The sequence below is a fragment of the Nicotiana tomentosiformis genome, chromosome 12 (genome assembly GCF_000390325.3).
Source record: "Nicotiana tomentosiformis chromosome 12, ASM39032v3, whole genome shotgun sequence".
In the NCBI taxonomy this organism is placed as follows: Eukaryota; Viridiplantae; Streptophyta; class Magnoliopsida; order Solanales; family Solanaceae; genus Nicotiana; species Nicotiana tomentosiformis.
Genome location: NC_090823.1, coordinates 97,929,377 through 97,957,352, shown reverse-complemented (window position 1 = coordinate 97,957,352; position 27,976 = coordinate 97,929,377). Strand labels below are relative to the sequence as shown.

At 36.2% G+C, this 27,976-nt stretch overlaps 1 long non-coding RNA gene across 2 annotated transcripts; it reads right to left on the bottom strand.

Moving 5' to 3' along the window:
• Nucleotides 1–27,255, bottom strand: LOC104088668 (uncharacterized). 2 transcript variants are annotated; one of them, XR_011412980.1, is made up of 4 exons: nt 26,799–27,255; nt 20,643–20,728; nt 1,812–1,953; nt 1–405 (listed from the first exon to the last, which is right to left on the bottom strand). It is a non-coding gene; the product is annotated as an uncharacterized lncRNA (long non-coding RNA). The 2 variants fall into 2 exon arrangements; XR_011412981.1 differs by lacking the exon at nt 20,643–20,728 and having other exon boundaries at nt 1,812–2,130.
• Nucleotides 27,256–27,976: the final 721 nt, after the last annotated feature.

Here is a 27,976-nt window from a genome sequence, read left to right as displayed (position 1 = left end):
GACAAATTAAAAGGTTATGTTGGCAGGTTACATTAAAGAAGAACAACCAAACAATGCGTAGTTCTAATTGCGTGATTGACTGTTATTAGTTGCTAAATTGGAGATAAGTACAACGCTCATCAACTGAGATGACTATTCAAAAAGGTCAGGCATAAAGAGAGGCAAATTCAAAATTTAAAATTTACGGGTTCTTACAACAAACTCAAGTTAATATATATAATAATAACCGAATTAAGCTTATCGTGGCTTTACACGTACCGACTAAACTGGAGAGAACGTTTTCTAAGGGTGTCTCCAACGCCAAGAGCGTCCAGTGCCCTCCAGGCATTGGTCCATAAAACAAGGGCAAATCCTGATGTTCGAAGAGAGTCTGATGATTCCAACACTAAGCTCCGCAACCCCATTCTAAAGAACAAAAGAACCATCAGTAATTCTATCAAAAACACGTACGTAAAAACCATGCACCAAAATATATAACCATATATAGGCGAATTTATTTGGTGTCGAATTCATGGGTTCAATTAAATCCATTAAATCATTACTTAAAGTAATGAGGTTGTATAAAAAAAATGAATCCATTACTTTCATCAGCTTGAATTATGTATAGATGGAAAGAAAAAAAAAGTTAATTAAAATGCATATATTATGTAATAAGATCATACCAATTCTGAACTTGCTAATTTTAAATCCTATATTACCTCTGATAATAACATATTCCTTATCATTTTATGTGAATGTGTTTAATTAACGGTAACCGAGTTTAAGAAAGAAAAATGAAAGACTTTGAAACTTATGATCTTAAACATTTCATGACATTTCTGTGGCTATAAAAAATATCATTAAGAATAAATTGAGAAATCAAAGTTAAACTATTTCTAACTATAAAAATGTATCATAACTTTTTGTATCAGACTAAGAAGTAAAGAGTATTTCACATAAAATGGAACATAGCATACGTGACCGTTAAATATGACACACAAAAATTGTTACACCCGTCGTCCCAATTTACGTGACAGTGTTTTGACTCGACACGAAATTTAAGAAAAAAATAAAGTTTTTTTTTGAAATATGTGATCCGACACAAGCCATAGATGTTTATTAGTAGTAGTGAGTAGGAGGTTTAAAGTTAAGTTATTTCTAGATAAGGAAGTATAATTAATATTCTTTTTGAAACACATAAAACAAAGTATGAACACATACTTTGGACAGAGTAAGTACTTTCTAGTAGGGGTGTACATGGACCCCTATATCAAAACACAAAAAAACAGATTTGGTTTTTATTAAAATCAAACCAAACCAACTATATCGGTTTGGATTGGTTCGGATTTTCGGATTTTTTTTTGTTACATGAGTATTCCAATCTTACTTCGTTAAAGTTATAGATAAAGTTTTGATAAGTGAATATATGTTTAGTAAATATTAAAAAAATTAACAAACATATGATCTATTAAAATATTCTAATGAGAGAATTTTTCTAGTAACACATGATAGTTATTTTCTTAGTCGTCTAACAATAATTTTCGTTAATGTACACTTTCAAGATTAACACATGAGAGGATCCCAAATATTTCAATATTTTTTAAAGAAAATTCAATATAAAGTTTTAAACATATATATATATATATATAAATTATATATTTATATGTAGGTTTGGTTCAGATTTTTTTACTCAATACCAAACCAAGTCAAACCAAACCTAGTCGGGTATTTTAATTGGTTTGAATTGATTTTTCGATTTGGTGCGATTTTCCGATACGGTTTGAACATCCCTACTTTCTAGGGTATATTGCGCTTTGGTACTCTTTCTATACCTGTGAAGTGCCAAAGAAGTGGCAAGTCCAGCAATTCCAGCACCTACTATGACAATGTCCTCATTTATCTCCATTTGCTCCTTTTGTGGCTTCATGCTGCTTTGGCTGGTGGTATTCCTGCTATATTATAGTAGTTCTCCAACTGATAATTGATTATTAAACTTTCATGGACATTCCTTGTTGTAAATATATTGAATTATGGAGAATAAGATTTAGTTTGAGGCGTGTCAAGGACATTGTCCTTACGGATATTTCGCTCATACCATGATAAATATTATTAGACGTATCCCCCACGATTCATCAAGCTCTTCTAGTATAACTAGGAGCAGAGACAACAACGATTAATCAGAAGAAAACACAACACAAAAGAAAAGGGAAGAAAAGTTTTAACTTTGTTCACTCTACTACAAATGAACACAAGCAAATATTTTTATATATAGTCCAAAAGGATATGGACATCTGATGCAATGAAAACCGTTAAAATCCATTAAGGATTCAATGCCAAAACGTCAAATTCATTGAAGGCAATCAACGTTATAATCATTTAAGACCAAAAGAAACATTATTATCAAAGTTAAGGAAATGTTATCAAAATCAACGTTAAGGAAACGGTCACACAAGACCACCTTTGGTCAAATTCAAAGTTACAAAAATAACTAATTTTGATACCCATTCAATGTTAATAAAATATTATATTCAAAGTTATTCTAATTTACTATTACACACATTAAAATATATTCAAATTGATTGGTCTAATAAAGACCCATTAAGAGAATGAACCTGGACATCAATTTGAATATACCTTTTGAGATATTAAAATTATTAATTTTTTAACAATCCCCCACATAGCTAAAAAAGGATATCATAATGAAAAAAAAAATCTAGGTTTTCACCAATGAGTATAATGTGTCGAATCCGGTGTCTCTTGGACTATGAACCAAACCTAGATAAAATAAGATTAAACTTACAGAACAATTGGTGAAGTTCAAAACTTCTATGAACCAAGAATTCTTTTTAAAGTTTAGTATCTTATTTATCACATTATCCCCTCTCCCCCCTCCCCCCCCCCCCCACACACACACTTTGTTGTTTATCGTGGTTTTGCACTAATAGGCCATGCGCGCGCCTGTTTTTCATAAGTGCTCTAGAAAAAATTTTTGCCATAAATTTCATAGGAGCGGCCCACTCCACACTCATATAGGTCCATCCATCAAGTGTATTCCGCAGCACAATACATTACCTATAAAAGGCTATGGATTATTAGATTAAGAGTTTAATAATTCAGCCTCTCATTCCTTGCGGTCTTACACTATATACACACACTATAGGAAGGGACATAATTTAATAGCACAGATTTGATCAACTAATGACTTGTTATTACCCATATGAACTTAATTCATGGGATCTCCAATCACATAGGTTGGGTTACCATCACTGTTGATATAACTCAAATTGGCAATAGTCTCATTCCCCTCGATGTTTCAGAGATTAATTTTCTTCCCAAAAGTTTAGTCAGAGGATCGTCCAAATTCACTTCTGACTTCACATAATCTATGGATATAATTTCATCTTTTAGCAGTTGCTTTATCACATTATGTCTCAATCGAATGTGTCTACTCTTCCCATTTAATGACTTATTTTTAGCAATGGCTATTGTAGCTTGGCAATCACAATGCATCGACACAGAAGATGTCGGTTTTATTCCTAGCGGAATACTTGCCAAAAGGTTCTTTAACCACTCGGCCTCATTGCCAGCCAATTCCAATGCCACAAACTCAGATTCCATGGTAGATCTAGTTATTATTGTTTGTTTAGCTAATTTTCATGCCACAACACCCCTACCAAGGGTGAACACATAACCACTAGTGGTTTACTCGGATTTTGAGTATATCTACTCAATCTACACACAAGATATGTAATATCAGGTCTAGTAAAATTTATCAAATGCATTAGGCTACTAATAATTTGAGTATATTTATTTTGATCTACATCTCCTTTATTCTTTTTTAATTGACTACTAGCATTATAAGGAGTGCTTACAGGTACCACATCAAAACAATCAAAGTTTTTAAGAATTCTTTCAACATAATGTTCTTGAGTCAACATCGAGTTATTGCCATCTCTTATAATTTTCATGCCTAAAATAACACTAGCTTCTCCCATGTCTTTCATTTCAAAATTAGAAGACAAGAAAAATTTGATTTTATGTACCAAATCAAGACTAGAAATTAAAAATAAGCATGTCATCCACATAAAGCAAATAATAATACATGTACCATCTACACATTTTGTATAAACACATTTATCTACTTCAATTGATGAAAAAGTATCATTAACCAATACTTGATCAAATTTTTCATGCCACTGTTTAGGTACTTGCTTTAGACCATACAGTGATTTTAGCAATTTACATACTTTGTTTACTTGGCCAGACACTATACAACCCCAGGTTGCTCCATGTAATTTTTCTCTTCTAAATCACCATTTAAAAATACAGTTTTAACATCCACTTGGTGAATAAAAAGTTTATAAATAGAAGCCAAGGCGAGTAATACATATATATTAGTTCGAGCCTTACTGCCTTGAGTTGTTGGCAAGTTATTTGAAAAATGGTAAAGGTTATACTCACCTTGTGTTCATATACTGTATCGTAAGCTCGTGTCTTGTAATTCGATAAATCCTTTCCTTTCTTTTGGAGCGGGCCAAATGCCTCGGCGAGATTATGTACCGCACTCTCATGGGAGCGGGCCGTTCGCCTCGGCAGTATAATAGATGCATCTATGGTTTGTGCCGCTCGACCCTCGGTAGTGTACACGATATGATGGGATCGGGCCGATCGCCTCGACAGCAATCCGAATATTCACGAGATTTTCCTTCCACTGATGCCTTGCATTTTATATGGTATTTCTTATCCGTTTGTTATTGACACTTGATATTTCTGAGCTATTCAGATAGAATACGAGATTGAGAAATTGATATCGTTAGAAAGAAATTTTGGAAGATTGTGTTAATTATAATTTTACCTCACTACTACTGTTGTGCTTCTTATCTGTTTATGATTTACCATGTTGATTTATTGGACCACTAATAAGTGTTGATGTCAACCCCTCGTCATTACTTTTCTGGGGTTAGGCTAGATACTTACTGGGTATGCGTTGATTTACGTACTCATGCTGCACTTCTGCACTAAATGTGCAGGATCTGACATGTTCATTTGGTAATCATCTTGGCGCGTAGGCGCAACTATTGAGGAGACTTTATGTGAACTGCATTCCAGGCTACGCATCGTAGTCCACAGAGTCTCCAACGTATTATTTAATTTATCGTGTCTCATTTACATTCTAGACAGATATTGTATTATTATTGCACTCCTTTGTAAATGCTCATATACTTGTGACATCGAATTTTTGGGTATACTAGTTGATGCTTACGGTTTTGTAAATTATCATCGCCTATCATTTCTCTTAAAAACTATAATTTTGTACATTCCCGTGGATTTAAAAGTGTAATTATTTTTAAAATTTATGATTTCGAAAGTAATAAAATGAGTAATTAAAATGATCAACGACCGTTGGCTTGCCTGACGGAGGCGTTAGGCGCCATCACGACCTATAGTGGATTTTGGGTCGTGACAACTTGGTGTCAGAGCTCTAGGTTCACTTGGGTCTCACGAGTCATGAGCAAGTCTAGTAGAGTCTTACGGATCGGTACGGAGATGTCTGTACTTATCTTTGAGAGGCTACATGGCTATAGGAGAACTTCCCTTCTTGATTCCTCATCGTGTGGTTTTATTCCTTTGAGGCTTATGGCTTTATTTCCTTTCTACTTAATCTTATGCGATGCGGAGCTCTAGTTATCAATTGGGCATTGAGGAGTTGTAGTGGTACTGCAAATGTGGTGCAGGATAATTTTCCCTGCATACTCGTGAGAGTTACTATCGTCGTCTTGTGGAAGGGGGTTATGTCATTTCATGCCCTGTATCCCTGTGTTTGTCGGTGTGTCGAGGCAGGGAATGACTCGAAAGGACGATTTCGCAGTGCATGATTTAGGGGTTTGGTATTTAATTTCAGCGGGGGGAAATATAATCGGTCTATGGATGTTCAAGCTTTGGTTGTTGGAGTAGCGAGACTTGATATTTTTGAGCGTGGGGGAATTCTCATTTGCGACGTGGTGTCGTCATCCTTATTTGAACGCATTAAGGTTTGCCGATGTTATAGTCTTCTTCGATTTGCCTTCGAGGCAGGGTGTTGTGAAGTGGTGCCTAAGAAGCGGTTGTCAGAGATAGCAGAGTGTCGCGGTTTTGAAATCGAATTGGTATTTCTAATGTTGATGGCTCGAGAAAGATGATCTTCTATGAGGTTTAGAGTTGGTAGCAATTTATTAGTTCATGTTCTACAGGTATGGATTTGGTTTGAGGCAACATTTGGGCAGAGAAGTATAAGGAAGGACATGGCGGGAGGTGTCTCGTGGTGGTTGAATTACAAGCAGGTCAAGTATGAAAAGCAGAGGTCGAGAAGTTGCTCAAAGGAGATGGTTTAACTGAAGTGAGAGTTGCAGATTAGCATATAGATTCTGTGGTAGGATAGCCACGTGCCTTGAGAAAAGTTTAGAACGATTTGGGAATTATGGTGGGAGGTGACTAGGTCCACAAAGTTTTGTTTGAGATGGAGGCTACTGCACTGAGGAAGATTGAATATGGCAAAGAGGAGTTTGCTTGAAATGGAGAGGGGTGTGAAAACTTTATTATCATTTTTGGATGCAACGTGACTTCGAGTTTGGAGCGTATTGTCGGACTTTCAGTCGATGTCAATGGGGAATGAACAGACTTGTACAACTGGTGGACGAGTATGGGCTTAGGAGGGTTTACTGAATTCATGGTAGTTGTACCATGTGCAGTGTCGTTGGAAGATGTCGGCATGGAACTCTACAGGTGGGTTATCTCCTGTGAGCAGGTTAGCAGTTGCGTGATGTTGATGAAGTTTCTACGAAGAGTTCTACTTACTACCTAATAAGAGATCGAGTGTGCGATTGTGGCTGATAATTCAGAATGTTTTATGAAAAGCTTAGCAAAATATTTCGAGAAATTTGGCGGGCTAAAGGTGCGAGATCATGGTGATTGAGAAGGAGAAATCTTTGTGGGTTTTAGATTTATGTAATTATAGCTTAAAGCTAAGTGGGGGAGCCCACTATCTACGATTGGAGTGCGTGGTTGTATGCTTATGTGGTTTCTGGTTATCGGTGCAATTGTGGGTTATTATGACTAAGAAAAACAAAACATCATGGGTAATTCGAGCGAAGAACTTGATGAATGTGTGCTATACTTGGCCTTATCGATTCATGTGCAGTTTTGTGAAGACTCAGAGTTTATGCTTCTTGTGGAAGTGATGTACAAGGAAGAGAATTTAGCCGATTGCTTTTTTGAGAGGGTGTTCATGTGCTAGAATCTCACTAGAGTTTGGCTTATATTCGGGACCAAATCAGAGTGGGTGACTCTTAACAGTGGTTCTAATGGGTTCGTTATATAGTTGAAGACCGGGATTTTGCAGCAAAGAGTGAAGAATTGTCACTCCCCGACCTTGGGGATTACGACCGACTCTCAACAGAGTTACCCTGGTCGAGCAAGCCTGCACAGTGCCGTCTACCCAACTCACCCATGAATAAAGAGAAGAATACATTTCATTAATTAGTCACTAAGAAGTCATGAGAACAACACCTGTTCATTTACGTTAGTCACGTCCTTAACAAGTCTTCAAAACAGTACATTGTACAATCATGGTTAAAGTGGAACAGTTTAACCTTCCCAAAAAAATAAATACAACCCACACTATGTCTACAGAGCCTCTAACAGGAACAAAAGAGTGCTATGACAGTGCCGGCAAAAAAGCCTCGGCTATATGTCACGACCCAAATCCACGTGACCGGCACCCGGCACACTACCTGACCCGAGTGAACTAACACATATGATTCACCCAATCGTATGGATGAAAACCAATTTAACTACGAAAGCTCCTTGAAAATCATGTATATTTTCAAGTTAAATGATAAAATATTTTTCAATTCGAAATCACACATGACACATTTCATGATAATAATAATGAGACTAAGTAATATAAAAATATTTTCATGTATGTCGTGTACAACCCCGTTACTACAACCTTTCACAACTATCTATGGAGCCTCGATACCAAAGAATAGAATTAAACACTTGGGCTAATACCCGACTAGCATAAATTAAGAAAAAACAACATGATAGCTACCACGAAATAGGAGTGGTGCATCACCATATACCTCAGGAAGAGAGTCATCCTAGTCCTGACCGCATGCCACGTATCATACCTCATCCTAAAATATGTAAAGTAAGCAGGGCCCTAGAGGGTAAGGGCTGAGTACACCACAATGGTACTCAATAAGTGTCATAGACTCTCTCTAACTTAAGTTCTTGGGACAAACTTTATAAAAATAATGCACAAATATTTGATATAAAACGATAAGAAATTTTATCAATTCACGACCCTTGTCATTTTAAATAAAAGCCAAGTGAAATATAACCTACAATATAAACTTTTAAAATATTTATATCAATCCAAGATTTTGGACAAAATCATACAAAACCATTCCATTTGCTTTAAGTCATTGAAATCACTTTCGGCTCCTTAGGCCTAAACATAAGAAAATCATCCTTACCTTTCACTGGGAGTACTATACCATCACCGACAAAAGGAGGTCAACTAGGTTATGTACCTAGCGGCAAGTATCATATACCCTACTTGCTCAGGTCGTCACATCGTAGTGCTGTATGAATCGACTCAACCATGCTAATAATAGTTAAAAATAGTACTCTATCGTGGGAGAGCACTCAGTCGTAGTCTATACCATAAAGTGGGCATCTACGCCTATACCGGCACGTGTAGTTTCATGACAACGAACACAATATATCCGAAGTCAATCTCGGTGAACAAAAGTAACTCCCAAAACATTTGATACTTCAAAAATAGATTCATAGCATAGTAGCTTCAAAGGATCTCTTTTTATCAACTCATAGCATTTATATAAAATCTAAATCATTTGAACAAAAATTAAATAAAAAACCTTTTACATGCTAAAGCCTTTAGCAATTTAACATAATCTTTAAAAGATGCCACAATGCTATTTTGTTCGCCAATTTTCAAAAGAAATACTTTCCTTGAAAACTTATCTTTAGCACTCAAATATGTATAATCTTGTCAATACGTAAGTTTTGATAAAAACTTATAACATTTACCTTGAGTGTCATTTTTCCAACAAGGTTTAAAATAAAATTTTATAAAACGGCATGACACTACATATGCAACATAATATTCTAGTACATGGAAACATCCGTACTTGTTTGTCCCCTCAAGCACGAAAGCACATTTGCAAACAACTTAAGTATTAACTTGAAATATGATTTTAGAGAAAGTCCTTCAAGAAGAGTAAGTTTTAATCAACTTACCTCGCTTTCGCTTTATTAACTCCCACAAGCTTTCAATCCTCTTCCATCATTCCAATATTGATTAAAATGCCCAAACATCACCAACAAGTCAATATCTATAACTAGATATCCTAATTACATCAAAATATGACCTAAAATATTGATCAATATCCATATATGGCTCATAAGTTGGCTACAAGCCTCCAACAAGCCAAATCGCCAAATAGATTTACAAGTTAGACCATTTAACTTCATTCTTATATTTTAATACCCATTCGAAATCATTAATGATACTACATCGATTGTCCAATGCCACCAAGTTACTATTCATCGTCTTTCATAATCAACACTTGCAAAATATACAATTCGGGTGATTACTTAGTTGATCACTTCCAACTTTTGCTAACAAATAACTCCATATGTTCATTGTATTCATCAATTTCATCGCCAAGATTCATACTCATCTTCTCTCTTATTTTCTCAAAAGTACTATTCATGCCATGAACTAGAGTTTTATAATCCAATCTTTCAACCATTAAAACTTGTAACAAATGCTTAAAATACTTCTAAATACTCATAATAAACGAGTTTGAAGCATTGAAATTACCTCTAGTAGCTCAATCTTGAAAAATCATAACTTTGGTGATTTTAGTGTTCTTGAGGATTTGATAATGAAATCTAGCATTTGGATGCAAGAATGATGTTAGAACTCATGTATATTACGTAAGAATCAACCCAAAACATCATTAACATCTTACCTTGGTTGATTGGAAAGATTTGATTTGAGCTTAAAATCGCCCATTCACATCAAGAACCCTAACCCCCAATACTCAAAATACTCTCCTCCCCCGACTTTCTATTTATAGGCCCAGATTTCTGGGTTTCGTACGCGGCCTCGGATGCTTTGCATCCCCAGTTCACTCCTCTTCAAAGCTCGGATGCGGACCTAGATGATATGGCAACACTTCACTGCCAGCCTTTCTTTCGGACGCGGCCTCGGATGCTTCGTATCCGCATACTCCTCTGCCAGCCTTTGGTAATTTGGTCATAACTTCTTGCAAGAATGTCCAAATGACAAACGGTTTGAAGAGTTAGAAACTACACTCGAAGATCTTTCATTTTCTAGGTTGTAAATCACATAACTCCTTATATATATGTAGATATGCTCGTCCAAAGTTTGATCTTATGCGTACTTATTTGGAACTTTAGTCTATCATGTAATTTCCAACTTGACTTGGACTTAGGGCTATCCTTAGACCCCACATCACTTATAATATGCCTCGTACACTTATTATCATATCCAATTGATATCCATCATATTAATAGTCCTCGTCTACATACAAAATAATATAACTAGCGCACATCAACTTTCTTAATAGCGCTTAAGTACTTTGAAATTTTTTCGGGGAGCTACACTATACCTCAAAATGCTATGTTCAAAGGATAAGAGATACAGGACCCCGAAATGAAGTGGGAATCACCAAATCAGCTGAAGAGAGGGTGTGCTGCTATCACTAATCAATACTACCTGCTACGGAACCACCTGCACCCATTAAAGATACAGCGCCCCCGGCAAAAGGGACGTTAGTACATATGGAATAGTACTAGTATGAAAAACTAAACACCCTCTCAATAGAATGAGTAACAGTAAACGGAGAATAAAACATGAAATCATTAATAAACCCAGACAGTAACAAGGCGTCAAGTTAGGGGAAAGGTAAATTTCAAGTAAATCTTAGTAATTTAAGTTGGGAGATCTTAGCACCGATACACCACCGTATTTTAGTACGGAGTCCGATCTCAGCCCGACCAGCTAAGTCGTCTCACCCCGAGACATATACTCACAATACCACCATGTGCGCAGAATGGCGTCCGATCTCAGCCCGATCGGCTAAGTCATCTCACCACAATGTCATATGGGTCGACATCACATCACATCTCGCTAGCAACAATCTCATCCCATTTAAGGGGAGACATCTCAACACACCAATCTCATCCCATATAAGGGGGAGCAGTCTCATCACATTAACACGAGGATTTACCCTTCAATTACTCCTACACCGACATGTGTAGTTTCGGGGTTACGTTATTTTGACCTACTCTTCCTTGGTGGCTAAACGATACTCCCAAGGTATTTATTATCAAAAGTATTTACCACTCCATTCATATTCCTTTATATGTCATTCATTATATTGGTACAATTGTCCATAACGCAATATCATTCTTGCCACATTGGCCGTACTTCATAATTTATGCTTACTATTCCACTTTCAAATACTAACACGGATTGTCAACAACAAACATTTCTATTCAAGACTTTAAGCACACATTTGAGCAATTTAGGGTCTTAAGCACATGTGATTTCTTACACAATTTGATATGATTACTTTCATTTGGGCTTGACTTGAAGTCTCAACATTTTAATACATTCTCATACTTTTGAACACGCTCCCGGAGAATAACATAACATGATAAGAATACTCCGGAATACATTTTGAACATATTCATATAAATACATCTTTCGACACCAAACTTATTCATAAAAGTCAATTCATAATGGACAACTCGGGACTTGCAAGAACATTGTGGGAATTCAATTCTAAGAGAGAAGTTTAGTTAACATACCTTGCCTCGAGATTTTTAAATTACTACAATGTTCCAAAAATATTATCCACTTTGATCTATTTAGAGATATAGTAAAATTGAACACAAATTAGGAAAGAGTTCATAGTTCCATCTCATTTGAACATTTTGTCAAACACTAGGTGTGCATTAAGGTTTCAAGGTCCTCCTATGGTGGATTCTTTCACCCCCACTATCCAAAGTTCACCCAAAAGAGTTCAACAATCCTCCCATTACCCTTGATGGTACATGCATGTAAAAATAAACAACTCCCACACCCAAGAATTGCTTGGCATATTACCTATTTTCAATTAGAATCACGAAATTGAGGGTTATGGAGTAGAAACCTACCTCTAGGATGAAGACCTAGTGAATTCTTCTTGTAATTTCTTCAACTTTGAGTAAGAATTGATGGATGATGAGTTTAGGAACTTCCCATCTCACTCCTTGGCACTCCCTCTCTCTAGAATGTATGTTTTTAACCTTCTAAAATGATCCCCAATGTTATTTTATAAGAATGGGGTCGGGTCTAAAAATTAGAAAAAATGAAGCCCTGACGCAAGTCTGCGATCCGCAAAATGGGCCGCATAATGTCCCTCCGGAACTGGGCAAGCCTGTCCCACTCTGTGACCAGCCTACGGTCCGCAGACCTATTCTGCGGTCACATAATGTGCCGCAGAACTTCCCTCTGAAAACTTTCATGTTGGGTCTACGATGAGTTATGCGGCCTGCAAAACGATTGTGCGGTCGCATAATGGTCAGAAATTTTTGCCAAGTTCTCTGCTTCAGTCTGCGGCCGATATGTGGTCCGCAGACCAGTTTTACGACTGCAGAATGGATCGCAGAAATGCCCTGTATTTCTAAAATAAATTCTCCAACTCCCTAAAAAGTTGGACTCCCTAGAAATGCCCTGTATTCAACCCAAAAAGTCTGAACCGCAAAAATTTCAACAATCAACAATGCATAAGTCTACCCTGGCATTACGAAACCCGGGTTTAAGTGAAATATTTACGGGGCCTTACAAGAATACTTGGGGAATTTTTTATCGTATCATCGGGTCTATGAGGCAGTATTGGAGAAAATGGGAGAAATAGTGTCGGATTCACGGAAGGTCTTTCAGAATGGGTGTACCAGTTTGAGATGCTATTGTGCGCATGAGGAGGGTATGTGATGGTTCATGGGTATTGAGACGATGTGGTCTCGTGAATTGGGTCACTCGGGAGGAGTGCTGTTGAGTTTCGTTATGTTCTCGAATGGAGCTATTATTATTTCTAAGGCAAGTCAAGAGTAAAATTGGAAGAAGTTGGGCCGATTAATAATGGTTTGAATCACCGTGATTGTGGCAATGATCATTTCCTTAGGTATGTAAGCTATGCGGGTGATCTGCGGCTGTACGTGCGGGCTTGACAACCATCGTAATTTGATTGATTTGGAGGTATTTGATTATAATGGCCTTGTTATGTGTAAATGGATCCCGGAAGAGTTATGATGGTTTAGACCACGACTTGAGGTTTGTATTTTCTGCGGTTGGGGGATACAGTTGCGTGTTGCAATGGTTCTTTTGAAATGAGTTAAGTGAAAGGTTCCTAGCCAATGGAGTGCTTATTCTACTAGTAGTTCGGGAGTTATGATGAATTCTTGTACTCTCACGTAGCATCATGATAGGTATAGTGAGTGGCATGGGAATTGAAAGTGAAGGATCAAGGTTGCGATTCAGTATTGACAGGATTGTTACGAGCTCAGATGAGCAGGGAAGAATTCATATGTTCAGAGTAAGCTGACATTTTCTTTAGTGTTACTTGAGAGCAGCGTTCTGTGTAAGAGGCTTTGTGTATTGATTTGCGGATTCTTAATTGCTTTACCGAATTAGTACGGTTGGTGGTATGGAGGTGCAGACTTTGCTACCTGGTGCGGAAGGTCATGGGAGCGTACCTCAGGGGGGAATTGTATAAGTGTGGCATGTTAGTCACTTGATGGTTATAATTGGAAACAAGTATGAAGATTCTGGTACTAGCGCTAATGTAAGAGTTTATGCCTGAGAGACGTTCTATTCCTTGGGTGGTGGACTGTGTAAGTTTGTTCCGGATTTGAAGGTTGTTCTTATGTGTCATGGATAAGGTTATTGTGGATCCTTGAAAGGTTATTAGCCCATTATAGTATGATCAGAATCGGCTTGAGGTCTGTTGATGGGTCTAATGTGAATGTATGCTCTACATCAGGTCGGATATGTTCATTAAACTTAGCATTGCTTATGGAGGAGTATTCGAGCGTTGGATGTTATTCCCGTCGTCAGCTATTCCATATAAACTTTTATTGTGCCATGTGGGTTGTGAGACGACTTGATTATTCGCACATGTGTTGTGATCCCGTGTAGCTTGTGGTATTATGTGAACACGATGGCTCTCGAGATGCAGGTCATTTATTGCACCTTAGTCGTGCTTGGGTTTTGTAGCGTATGGCGCTATCCGTCTCCCCAGGGTTGTATTTTTGCACTTGGCGTGCTTGTGGTCGATATTCGGGTATTTTGTAGGTATGAGTATTATGGCTTGATGGGTATTCCCTTATTTACTATTATGTGTGGATCGGGTGGCATGACGCCACGGGTATGTTATTTGGATCGGGTTGCATGTCGCAACGGTATCATGTGTGAATTGGGTTGCACGCCGCAACAGCGAGATGTTGAGTATGGTTCCCTATATCTATTCTTGTGCATTTTGTTTCTCATTCTCTGAGAAGGGTTCATAGCATCTGTTCGACCATTTTATTCGTTATGCGGGCTGGGTAGTTCTTTTCCAGAGTTTGTTCCTCCTTATGTGTCATATTCAAGTTGTGGCTTGTCGGCGCATCGATGATGTCATATGAAGTCTTGGCCAGTGTTTGGGGTGGCTTATTGCATGAGCATCTTGTACTGGGTGAGACGAGATTATTGGACCTGAAATCAGTGCAATCAGATTTATATAAGTTATATTAAAGAGCAAATATCGTTATTCAGTTCAGAATGAGGTAATGGTCCTTGTCAGGAGGAGAGACTCCATGATTTGTTGATTCAGCAGGTGGTTATGAGTTTCTACACATCTTTTCCATCGTGGCAGTATTGCGAGAGTTGGAACATCGCTTATATGTGTTATGAGGTATACTATAGGCTTCGGGTCAGTGAAATTGCAGTTCTTGTGCTTGGAGGGGGGTTGCCTTGGGCAAATGAGTTATGCGGTGCATTGTGTGATGTCAACATGGGTGCATGATCATATTTTGGTACAGTGTGTGGTGATTAATACGGTGTTAGTATGTTAGACTCAGGTCTTGTAGAGGAATTCAGAGGTTGGAATTTGGTTCTAAGGCTTATTGACTAAATAGAAGGGAGAATCTTCCGTCTGGCTCGAACTAATGGGCTCAACTGGGTTGTGGTGGCACGGGTAGGTGCACAAGGTGTTAAACGGTGATTTTGAGGCAACTCCGGAGCAGTTCTTAGCACGTTCGAGGATGAACGTATGTTTAAGTGGGGGAGAATGTAACGACCCGACCAGTCGTTTTGAGCTCTAGCATGTCGTTCGGCAGTTTGAGGCCTTGAGTAGCTTCACTTCATGTATTATGACTTGTACGCATAGTCGGAATTTAATTTTGGAATGTTCGGAATTGATTTGGAAAGAAAATTCTAAATTCGAAAGCTTTAAGTTAAAAAAGTTGACTATGGTTTGAATTTTGAGTAAACGACCTCGGAATCGAGATTTGAAGATTCCAATAGGTACGTATGATAATTTCGGACTTGGGCGTATCTTCGGGTTAAGTATCGGGTGGTCCAGGAGCATTTCGACGCTTATTATGGAAAGTTAACATTTTGAAAGTTTAAGAATTTCTTAAGTTTGATTTGAAGTGGAATTTGGTGTTATTGATGTCCGTTTGAGGTTCCGAGCCTTGAAATAGGTTCGTATTATGATTTATGACTTGTTCATAAAATGGGGGAAGGGGAGGTATTTCCACATAAGCGGAGGAACGTGTGCAAGTGTGAAAGCCTGCCCGCAGATGCGGAGGAGGAGAGGCCTGAAGGGAACCACAAAAGCGGAATTTCTTGCCACACCTGCAGAACTGCAGAAGCGGTCAAGTGACCGCATGTGTGATGATCGCTGGGCAGAAGACTTGTTTAAGTATATGGGTTTGACTCATTTTCATTTCATTTCTTCCATGAGAGTCGGACTTGGAGCGATTTTGGAGCGCCATTTTCATCGCCAATCATGAGGTAAGTAATTTCTACAAGTTGTGAGTTAAATATATGAATTTGTGCTTGTAAATACATGAAAATTTATGAAAATTGTGGGATTTTAAGAGAAAATCTAGAAATTGGTATTTGAATTTTTACCACGAAATTGGACATGGAATTGGGAATATAAATTATATATTTGAGTTCGTAATATTATGGGTAAAGTTTATCTTCGAAATATTTTTGAAATCTGGGCCCGAGGGTTGACTTTATTACCTTTTCGAGCGGAGTTGGAAATCATTATAAATTATTAAATTGTAAGCATTGGAGTATATTTTGATTGATTTACACGTTGTTGGACTAGTTTCGGGACGTTTGTCTTTGAGTTGAGGTGTTAGAGAGGCGTTGGAGCCGGTTATGGAATTTCGGAGCGAGGTAAGTCTCCTGTCTAACTTTGTGAAGGGGAAACTACCCCTAGGTGATGTAATTGTTATGTGTTAATAGTTGTGGGTGCTACATACGCATGAGGTGACGAGAGTCTGCACGTAGCTAAAGCATGTTTACGACCGGGTAGACTTAGGACTTTACCATGTAATACTTGAAATTTTTGAATTCATTCTCGTGGCTTAATTTATTGAAAATATAATTGAATTTGATTTAGAAATATATACATATATATTAGGCCGAGCCTTATTACCTTGAGTTGTTGGCATGTTATTTGAGAAACAGTAAAGTTTATACTCACCTTGTGTTCATATACTATATTGTAAGCTCGTGTCTCGTAATTCGATAAATCCTTTCATTTCTTGTAGAGCGGGCCGGACGTCTTATCAGGATTATGTACCACACTCTCATGGGAATGGGTTGTTCGCCTCGGTAGTATAATAGATGCATCTATGGTTCGTGTTGCTCGACCCTCGACAGTGTACACGATATGATGGGATCGGACCGATCGCCTCGGCAGTATCATACTCTTTTTGAGATCTGACTGCACTACCTCGGCATAATCGTGCGTTATATCTCTAGCAATCCGAATATTCATGAGATTTTCCGTCCACTGATGCCTTGCATTTTATATGGTATTTCTTATCCGTTTGTTATTGACACTTGATATTTCTGAGCTATTGAGATAGAATACGAGATTGAGAAATTGATATCTTTAGAAAGAAATTTTGGAAGAATGTGTTAATTACAGTTTCACCTCACTGCTACTGTTTCGCTTCCTATCTATTTATGATTTACCATGTTGATTTATTGGACTACTAGTAAGTGTCGATGTCAACCCCTCGTCACTACTTCTCTGGGGTTAGGCTAGATACTTACTGGGTACATGTTAATTTTCGTACTTATGTTGCACTTATGTACTAAATGTGCAGGATCTGACAGGTTCATTTGGTGATCATCTTGGCACGTAGGCGCAGCTGTTGAGGGGACTTTATGTGAGTTACATTCCAGGCTACACATCTTAGTCCACAGAATCTCCATCGTATTATTTAATTTATCCTGTCTCATTTATATTCTAGACAAATATTGTATTATTATTATATTTCTTAGTAAATGCTCATGTACTTGTGACACTGGGTTTTGGAGTATATTAGTTGATGCTTACGGTTCTGTATATTATCATCGCCTATCATTTCTCTTAAAAACTACAATTTTGTACATTCTCGTGGATTTAAAAGTGTAATTGTTTTTAAATTTATGATTTTGAAAGTAATAAAATGAGTAATTAAATTGATCATCCACCGTTGGCTTGTCTGGCGGCGGCGTTAGGTGCCATCGCGACCTATAGTGGATTTCGGGTTGTGACAAACACGACCTTATCAGATTTAAAAGAAACCTTCACCCTCACTTTTTCTATTAATCCCATAAAGACCAAATTGGCTCGGTAAGTAGGAACATGCAATACATCATTCAATGCCAAAGTTTTGCCAGATGTGAGTTTGAGAAGAACTTTGCCTTTTTCATGAACTCGAGTAGTCCTTGAGTTACTAAGATATACAACTTTTCCTTGCTCAACTTGGGTGTAAGACACAAAGTCTTTTGTGTTAGAACATATGTGCCTAGCACCAGAATGTAAAGTCCGGGGCTACTTTAACACTCTTTGAAGTCCAAATCGATGACTAATTGATTGGAAATAGGAGTAAAATTGTCATGTCCAAGGATACTTTAAGGTCAATATATGGGTTAAGGAATAAATTGAAATCAAGTTGGTTTAGTATAATATTTTAAAGATGGCAGAAATATGAAATTGCCAATTAGTATTTTGGCTACGTAATTAATTAATTATTTTCTATGAAAAACTAAGGGAGTAAAGGATTATCACAAAGTGGGCTTACAATTGAGGTTACATGTGAATTACAAGCCTAGGCCAAAGACGATGTTGTACACCAGGGCATTCTTATGCTTCTTTATTTGACAATTTTAAAAGAAGGAAAATACAGCAGCCAGGTCACGAAATTGAAACGAAAAGAAATAGGGTTTTAGCAGCCACTTAAGGATTACCAAATAAGGACAGTAAAATAGCTTTACTGTAAGTTATTCTCAAAACATGAAGCATAGGGGGAGACATATACATCATTGTATTTCACTTTTGGTAGGAATGAGATGGAAAATTATAGGGATTTGAAGAATAGCTAATGCTTGTCACTTAAATTCCACCACGACAATTTTTGAAAGGGAACAAAGTGATATGGATAGCTTACAAGTCAACAACGAAAATCCCAGCAATCCTTGAAGGATTAGGTAGAAACAAATCGCGAGGTCGAGGCATATTAACAATCAAATGTTGGCGGTGGACTACGATGGTTTAGTATTGAAATTCTTGCATCAGATCTTTAAGTTTGGATTCAAGGTAAGTTTTAAAGATTTCTCTCCTAATAGGAAATTCTATTAGAACCCACGTGCTATATATATTCGATAAAATTCCTATGCTATGTCTCCTTGTGCTCCAGTGTTCAGTTTACTCTATTCTTATTCGGTAGTATGAAAATGTGACAGTCTTATATGCTTACATATATTATCAATTATTAGTTGACGTTGTTATGATATTTTCATTTAGTTTAACATTCATTCATGCATTAATGTGATCATATTCAGGAAGGGAGAGCTAGCTGACCTCCCCTTGCGTGAGTGCCACGAGGCCAGGGTTAGCTACCTCACGCTCGTAGGGGCTATTGTTTGCTGGGGAGATTGGCCGACACTCCCCCGTGCGTGTTGCTAGATCTCACGTACGTAGGGCCACTATATGTAACTATTTTTCAGAAATGTTATTTCATTAAAAATACTTAGTTTTTACCTTAGGTTTCAATTATCAATTATAGACTCAGTTTTCATGTTTTCAGTTATGAGCTTATAGTTTTAGTTTTCAGCTCATTTCCTGTTTATAGATTTTGTTGATATGAAATTGGAGTTATCAACTTATAGTTTCAGGTTTTAACTCATTTCTTGTTTATAGATTTTGTTGATATGATATTCTATGAAATCACTTCATTTCACATTATGATTTTTTTTCCAAAAGGTCTCATTCTGTCTTTTTAGGAGGTAGCCTATGAGACTTACTGGGTATCCTTTGGTGGTACTTAGCCTGTTTGAGCCTGTCATGTCATGTGGTAGGTGTTGAGATTGTAGATGACGAGATATGTGGCTAGAGACATGCTCCGTAGACTCAATTGGCAAGCCCATTGTTTCCTCCCAGCGGTGTTGGTGTCCTTTTTAAGTCTTTAATTATTGTTTGACTTTCATATTATTCTAGGGAAATGCCCCGTAGACGTATGTATTCAAACTTACAGTTAGAGGCTCGTGACTTTGCTAGTGGGTTCAGTTGTCAGACATGTTAAGATTAATATTAGATTTTAGTTTTCAGATAACTATTATTTTAAGACTTATTTATGAATTTCTTCGATTTTATGTACATCGACTTTCAGTTAGTTAGAATAAGGCTTGCTTGACGGGTAAGGTAGGTTGAGCGCCATCACGTCCCACGTAGTTTGGGGGCGTGACAAGTTGGTATCAGAGCAGCCAGGTTTAGGTGTCCTAGGAAGTCATGAGCCGTGTCTAGTAAAGTCTCACTTATGGGTATGTCGTGCACCATACTTATATTTGGGGAGGCTGCAGGACACGTTTAGGAAAATTTTCCTTCTTTGATTCCTTAATCGTGTGTTAAATCTTAAAGTAAGGATTTTTATGCCACTCTTATCAATCTCATGAATGATTAGCATATGCGACGCGATCAAAGAGCGCAAGACTCGATAGGAGAGTAGTAACTCGAGTTATTTGAGATACAATTAAGGATATGTCAGCTAAAACTTCGAGAACTAGATGAAATAGGTAACCCTGAATTTGCAGTTTAATGCTAAGAGCTTATGTGGAGGAAAGTGGGGTGGCATTATCAAGACTCGAGGAGAGTTAATACTAATGAAGCGAATATGAAAATATCAAAATGTATATTGACTAGTTTCATTCAGGATTCGTTTGAAACGTTAAGACGACCAGTCACGATGACAGCCACCATAGATGAAATCAAACAAGATACAAGATGGTGATCGAATAAGAAATTTCTTACCTTAAGTTTCTATGTTAGGATCTTGAAAACGCACGCGGACCAATTGGTGAAAGATAGGCAAATCAGCCAAGGTTGCAATGAACATCCTGTGGCTCATAGAAATGAGATATGATTAGAATAATAATAGACATGATTATGAATATGATTAGTGGTGGAAGGGAAAAAGACATGCCAAGGGGAGGCATCTCGAGTTTCAGGAGGGAACTAATTAAAACCTTGGATCCAGTAGGTCATAATCTTGACCGCTAGAATTCTCATACTACCAGTTAAGACCACTCATGTTCACATTAGGGCCAAAGTTCCCTACATATCACCAAGATAATGACTCGCAACACTTACTGCATGATAGTAATATGATAAAGTAAGGATTTCAGGGGGGACAAATCAGAAACCTTAGCACATTGCAGCAAGTTATGAAAAGGTATAATTTTTATAAGCCTACGAGAGTTAGATATATTTAGAGTAGCAGTATTTTTGCGAACCTACAATCATAAGAAGTGTGTCATATAAGTTTTCCCTGTTATCAACTTATATTAAATACTTATGATGAGAAATTAGTCAATTACAGAACCTGTGAATAGGATATAGTTATATAAAAGGGCTACGAGCAAATAATTCAATTTCAGGAAGCATACCCCCAAGTACTCAATTTAATGCCTATGATATGAAAGCTTACATCTATTTAAGTAAGACTATTTAATGCATGTGTGCAGGAATAATGTTCATTGGGAGAGCATATGTTTAGACAATTTACATGACCATTTAGGAAGCCTTACTGCTCAAACCTATTAGAGCATGGAAAAAGAGCACAATCATAGAGAAATATGATAAAGGTAATCACTAAGGAATAATTGGTTCAGCAAATGGCTGGCTAAGGAATGAGCAATGAAAAGAAAAATATATAAATGTGGCTAGCAATTACGTAGTGTTGTAAGGTTAAGATTGAACGAAGTAATGAGGGTTTAAATAACTATGACCACTCAGTCCTATCTTCACGTGCAAAAACAAAGGGGCAAACTTGGTGATGAAACATAAGCTTTTAGCTTGCTCAAGAAATAGAAGTTACCGATTTATAGTGCAACCTCGCACATTGATGGAAGAGTATACAAGACACCAGTAAAACAAAGTGAACGGTGGATTTATAACTTAGTAAAGTTAATTATGACACTATGAAGGGTATGGAGATATCTGATAGTTACTTACTCCTATTAAGAGATGAGTTTCACCAAATGAAATACCTTATGGTGACAATTCAAGAAAGAAAATTCCAGTTACTAGAGGAAAGCCATTGACGTCCCATATATCAGTATGATGCTAGTGTTACAAAATTATATTGAAATGTCACAAGCTCATCTATAATGAGGGTGAACGTAGGTTCGAAAATGAAAGCACTTTCTACTTTTCGGCGATCAGTAGCTTGGATAAGATAAAAAATCTGAGTACAACTATAAAATAATTAATATATCAAGTCAATTTGAAGGTTGGAAATTCACGAGTAGATGATTTCTTATGATGTGCCTTGCACACAGAAAGTGAATGTTCTTCAATAAGGGGAAATTAAATTAGTCACTCTATATATTATATATATATGTATATGAGGTCCGTTCAGTTAAAAGTAGGGCTACAGATGAGATACCAGTTCATGTGGTAAAGAAAGGATACTAGATGTGCAGAATGAAGGTCCTAATTTGAGGATAAGTTTATGATTAAGCTATATGAGAATAAAGCCCACGGGGAAGGTACAAGATACTGTAGCTAATTCAAGGACACGCATGCATCTAGAGGAGAATGTGAAAAAGAGATGTGGTGTAACTCAGAGTTATCACTTGTATGCATTTAAGTATAAATCAGTAATAGAAAGAAGTTTTGCAATGAGTCATTGTGAGTTTACTCCAACGTGATCCTTACAGTTGGACGATAGTTGTTACATACGAGAGTGCTACCCCATTAGAAATTATAGAAAAAGTCATCAAGACCAACACGATTTACAGTTATAAGTTTTTCCTCAGTTATCAATTATACAGTCTCTTAGTTAGCAGCTTTACAGATATTCAGTTTACCAGTATTAAGTTATCTAGCAATTGGCTTTATACTTTTCAGTATATCAGTATTCATGTGAAAAACATTGAGTCCTTTGAACGGTAAATGATAGTTATATTCCTGAAGTGTAGCTAATGTATAGCGGCGAATTTCCTTTGTATATACGTACTGAATAATAAGTTATACCAGTAGCGAGAGTGAGAATAATGCAGTACGAAGATCCATACTTGATTAAGTTTAGAGAAAGGATTAAGAGGCATGAAACCACATTGTCCGCCATTAGAGCGGATGATGGCATTGTTTGAGGTCTTATGCAGGCGACAATATATATCACTCATTAAATAGTTCGAACCTTGTGAGACAAATGATAGACTAACTCCCTCCTCTCGCTCTTGAGACAATAAGGAAAGGGAAGAAGACCAAGAGGTTTGAAAATGCTCCAAGTACTTAAGGTCCTATAAGGACCAATGAAAGCAAAAGTCTAAGAGAATTTATAAGAGGCAATTTCATAGGGTTGGAAGTGTAGTCATGAAAGTTAACCTGAGCTCTAAGAACAAAGTAAGTTGTTAGTTCAGTAGGCCCTGTCTAAGTTGCTCGGACACGGATGCGGGTGTTCGACATAGGTGCGAATCTAGAGGTCGGATCCTTCGAGATGTAAATTCTAAGATTCGGGGATACGGATTCTAGTACGGATACGGGTGGTATATCTAAATTATAGAGAATTTGGTGGAATACTTATGTATAGCTTGTAAAGTTGGATTTTTTTTTTATTCTCAAGTTGTAGATAAGTAAAGAATTGATTTCCTGAATAAGGTATGCTATTTTCTTCAAATTCACCCTAGTTTTGGTTCTGATTTCGGGAATCAAATTGTATCCCGTATCGAATTTTTCCGTCTGTTGCGGTCAAAGTATCCGGTACGGATCCCATACCCACACCGACACCCATACTAGTGTCGTGTCGACACGGGTACGGCACCTAAACTGCCGAGCAACTTAGGGCCCTATGAAATTTCCAAGAAAAGAAGAAAATGAAAAAATTCCTACGGAATAACCTTACATCTGCAGTGACTCTATGTTAGTAAGAAGCCTTGATGATACTTGCACAACCCATCACATGCTGTTCTTCCAGAATGGTACGAATCATAAGAGATTGATAGAAGATATTAATCACAAACCTGGATAGAGAAATTTGTGCATTGAAACCGAAGGATGAAATTTTGATTAAGAATAGCATGGTAGCAATATAATCTTATGGAAGCTACATGAATTAGAGGAGAAAATAAAAGTGAAGATATAATCATGTATTTATAAAATTCAGGAATTTAGGTCTTTAAAGTTCATGAGATTCATATAATTATGTAATGAATGTATTTTCTGTTGTTCATTTTGAACCCTTATGTGTTTAAAGTGATGACTTAGGACTTTTGACATGATATATTGGAGTATCATATTGACGTATGCTGCTACATAGAGTAGCTGGTAGTGCTAGTGTTATTGCATGTTTGGACTGGTTAGTTTTTTCTTTTTCCTTTTTTTGGATAGAACTCAGGGGCGGACCCACATGGTGTCTGTCACACCTCCTTTTACCCGAGGGGATAAGGAGTTTTTCCAATTAAAGTTTTATTATTCGAAATGAGATTATTTATTTAATCAGAGTCGCCACTTGGGATAATTATTATAGTGTCCTAAATCACCGATTTATCTTAAAATCCCAAATCGAGGAAATTGACTCTTATTTATGGTCCGCGAACACAGAAGACCGGGTAAGAAATTTTGTTAACCCGAGAGAAGATGTGAGGCACTCCCGAGTTCGGTGGTTTTAGCACGGTCACTTAACAATTAATGCTTGACTTAATTATCTGATTTATTACATGTTTAAAAAACCTATTGTGCATTTTATCTTTTACCGCCTTTAATTAAATAATTAACCGCTTTTAGTATTTATGGAATTTATTTGAACAAGTCGCGATATCGCGCACTCGTTGTTTTTGTACATATTGCAAATCGCGTCACGTGAAACGCACCCGCGATTTATAACATATTTTATTATTATTATTATTTGAAGTTATGGTCGAGTCACGTGAAATGCGCACTCGAATTGGGGTTTACGTATCGTGACCATGCCACGGGAACCCTACCCATGGCCACGATGATCTATTTATCGTGCATAAAGCAAACTACGAATATTTATGTATTAATTATTTTCCTAAAATTTGAGGTTATATGAAGGTCCAAAGTTGCGAAATTTATTGTGGAAAGTGTACAACAATTAATAAAGACATTTTTACATTGTAGGGCTCTTATAAAATAGTATTTATATTAATGTTACCATATTTAGATTATTCCAATAATAGCACATTTTATTACAAATGCAACATATATAAATAAAATACTAGTATTTAATATATTTATTTTTTAACTCTTCCTAAAAACAAGGGATTATGTTTAAATTCTTATATCTTATTTCTCTCTCATATTAAATAACCGTTGAGAAGATTTCTCTTCTCTCTTTGAGAGAAGTTTCATGTCTTCCTTTATTTCAGTAGAAGTTCTTCTCATCACTAATCAATTTTATTTTATTTTTTCGAAAATGATGCTCAAATACTATTGTTGCTTTCTCACAAACTTCGACAAATCACTCTTCTATCAAATTACCAACGCAAGAGTTAAACCAAATGTTTCTTTCTCCTCATGCTTTTTATTATTTAATGATATATAATTTGGTGTAATATACAGAGTATCAACACTTGCCACACAATCAAGTGTTCAAGTATAAAATTCCTTTCTGATATGGCAGATTTTCCCAAATATTTGATACAATATGTATGTTTTAAAATATGGCATATTAAATATATACGTTATATATACTTTATACCTATAATATACCACAAATATTACATAACAACATCTAAATTAAAAGCATACCATATTTATACGATGTTTTAAATATATACAATTGAGTATGTTTTATAATGAAATTATACCTCAAAAATATATTTAAACGAAGGGAATTTTTGGTATTGTTTTTCCCTATATTTAATTTTTGTGGTGGACAGTTTTATTTTTTCAGCAAAATATACATTTAATATATTTATAATATATTATATTGTAAAAGTTTTATATAATTTTAATATTCCTTCAATAAAATAAATCATTATTAACTGAAATTATACTATGGATATATTGTAAGTAATTCATCAAAATATTTCACCTATTACTCTTCTGATTCCATCAATATATATTTGAATAAAATAATATAACGTAAATTATACTGTGAATATTATGTAAATATTCTATTAATTTATTTCACCTTAAAAGAAAATTAAAAGAAAGACAAAAGGCCAGAAAATAGGAGAGTTAGTGTGTTAGTGACTTGACTCATAGAATCTTGAATGAATATGTATAATTTCTGTTAGAGTGACGAGAGCAAGGAAAATACGAGAGTTTAAATAGAAGTTTAAATCCCTATAAATAAGCAAAAACAAATGAAATGGATTCGGAGGATTTAATTTGTTGATCAATAATAACTTAGTTCCTACAAATAAGCAAAAAGCTTTACGTTTCTCTTAAGGAAGGACATTAATTAGGTGCCATTTTTGTTAATTATTTAGGTGTCATTTTCTTAATTACTTACTACTGCCACAAATTTTCTTAGAAAGGTAGGCTAGCTACATGTATGTGAGAAAAATTGTACGTCTTTGTTTTTCTTTTGGGCTTCCGGCAGCACTTATCTTACTATCATTACACTCTATCATGTCCCATTATTGTAACAAGCTATAATCTTGAAAGGCAACTCCTCTATCACAATATAATCTCATCAAATTAATCTATCTCTCATATTAACAAACTATATATTTAAACTTCTGTAATTGTTTTTGCATTTCAATTAACAAATAAAAAGAAGAAACCAAATCATGAACATTTAAAGCATTTCCCAACAAATATGGAGAGTATCCAAAACATAAAATGAAAAGATGGCAATATTTCAAACCAGAGAGTAAATCAAAACATACAAGACCATATTAATATGGCCTACGCTTTATTCAAGCTTGACATGAGTTAGTACAAGATGAAGCAAAATGAAGATCCAAATCTAAGAGATCATAAAAAACGGACCTTAGTTAAGTAGGGAGTGATTTTAACACTCGACAGACCATGGACAAGACCTTAACCGAAGCTCCGGCAGACTCGATTGACCTCGCCGGAAATTCGAGACTCGCCGAAAAGGCAAACTTTGAACCCCGAATTTTAAAAGCCTCAATTCGACTCCATCGTGGGGGTGATGCTCGGTTGTTGTGGGTGGCTGGACGTTAGAGTTTAGGTGTTTGGCTGGAGTTTCAAGCTACTTCACGTTGGTTTGGGGTGTTTTGGAGCTGAAGTTTGAGGCAGTTTCCATGGAGAAAAGCTATTGGTTTTCAGTTGGGAAGAAGGCTCCTTTAACGGTAGAAAATAGTATTTTTATTGTTGGAGGAGGAGGAGGATTTCTGGTTTTTCCCTTAAGCTGATGCGCCTCTTAATGGGAAGAAGATGATGGCTTCTGTTTTCTTATTTTATTTTCAATTCCATCCCCTTTTTTGTGTGTGAGTGAGAGTTATATAGGTGTAAGTAAAGAGACTAATTGGTGGCCAAAAAAAAAAAAGTGTGTATGGGCACGTGTGTTTTGAGGGATAACACGTTAGTTTGTTACAAAAGATAAAGAAGAATCTTGTCATATGAAAATGATTCATTGGTTTTTACTTTAATTAATATTTTTTCTTTTCTTTTAAGAGTGTAAATTAAAAATATTAGCTAAATATTTTAAAATCAATTTTTTTTGTGTGATTTTTAATTTTCTTAAATAAAACCTACTAAAAATAAAATAGTTAAAATATGTAGATTAAACTTAAATTATTTACATACTAAAAAGTGTTGAAAAATTTCAAGTATGGTAAAAAGTTAGGTGCTCACAGTGTCAAACTTCGTTGAAAAATTATACTATGCATATTGAAAAATTATATTTAGGCACATATCATTTATATAAAAAATAATAAATTGAACCCTTTTTAAACAAATATACTCTTTGTTTAGGCGGTCGAGTTGGTTAAAAATGTTTGGAGGGTGCCAAGTTCGAATCCCATTTCGTCCATCTTCCAATTAGTGTGTGCAACCAATGGCCAAGATTGTGTGTTTGATATTAACCAGAGTCCTAATATTACTTTTCCACTCATATATCATTTTACTATGTTACTTTATCTTTCTTTTTTGCCAGAATACAATAAAAATTATTCTATAGTTTAATTTGCTCAAAAAATCAA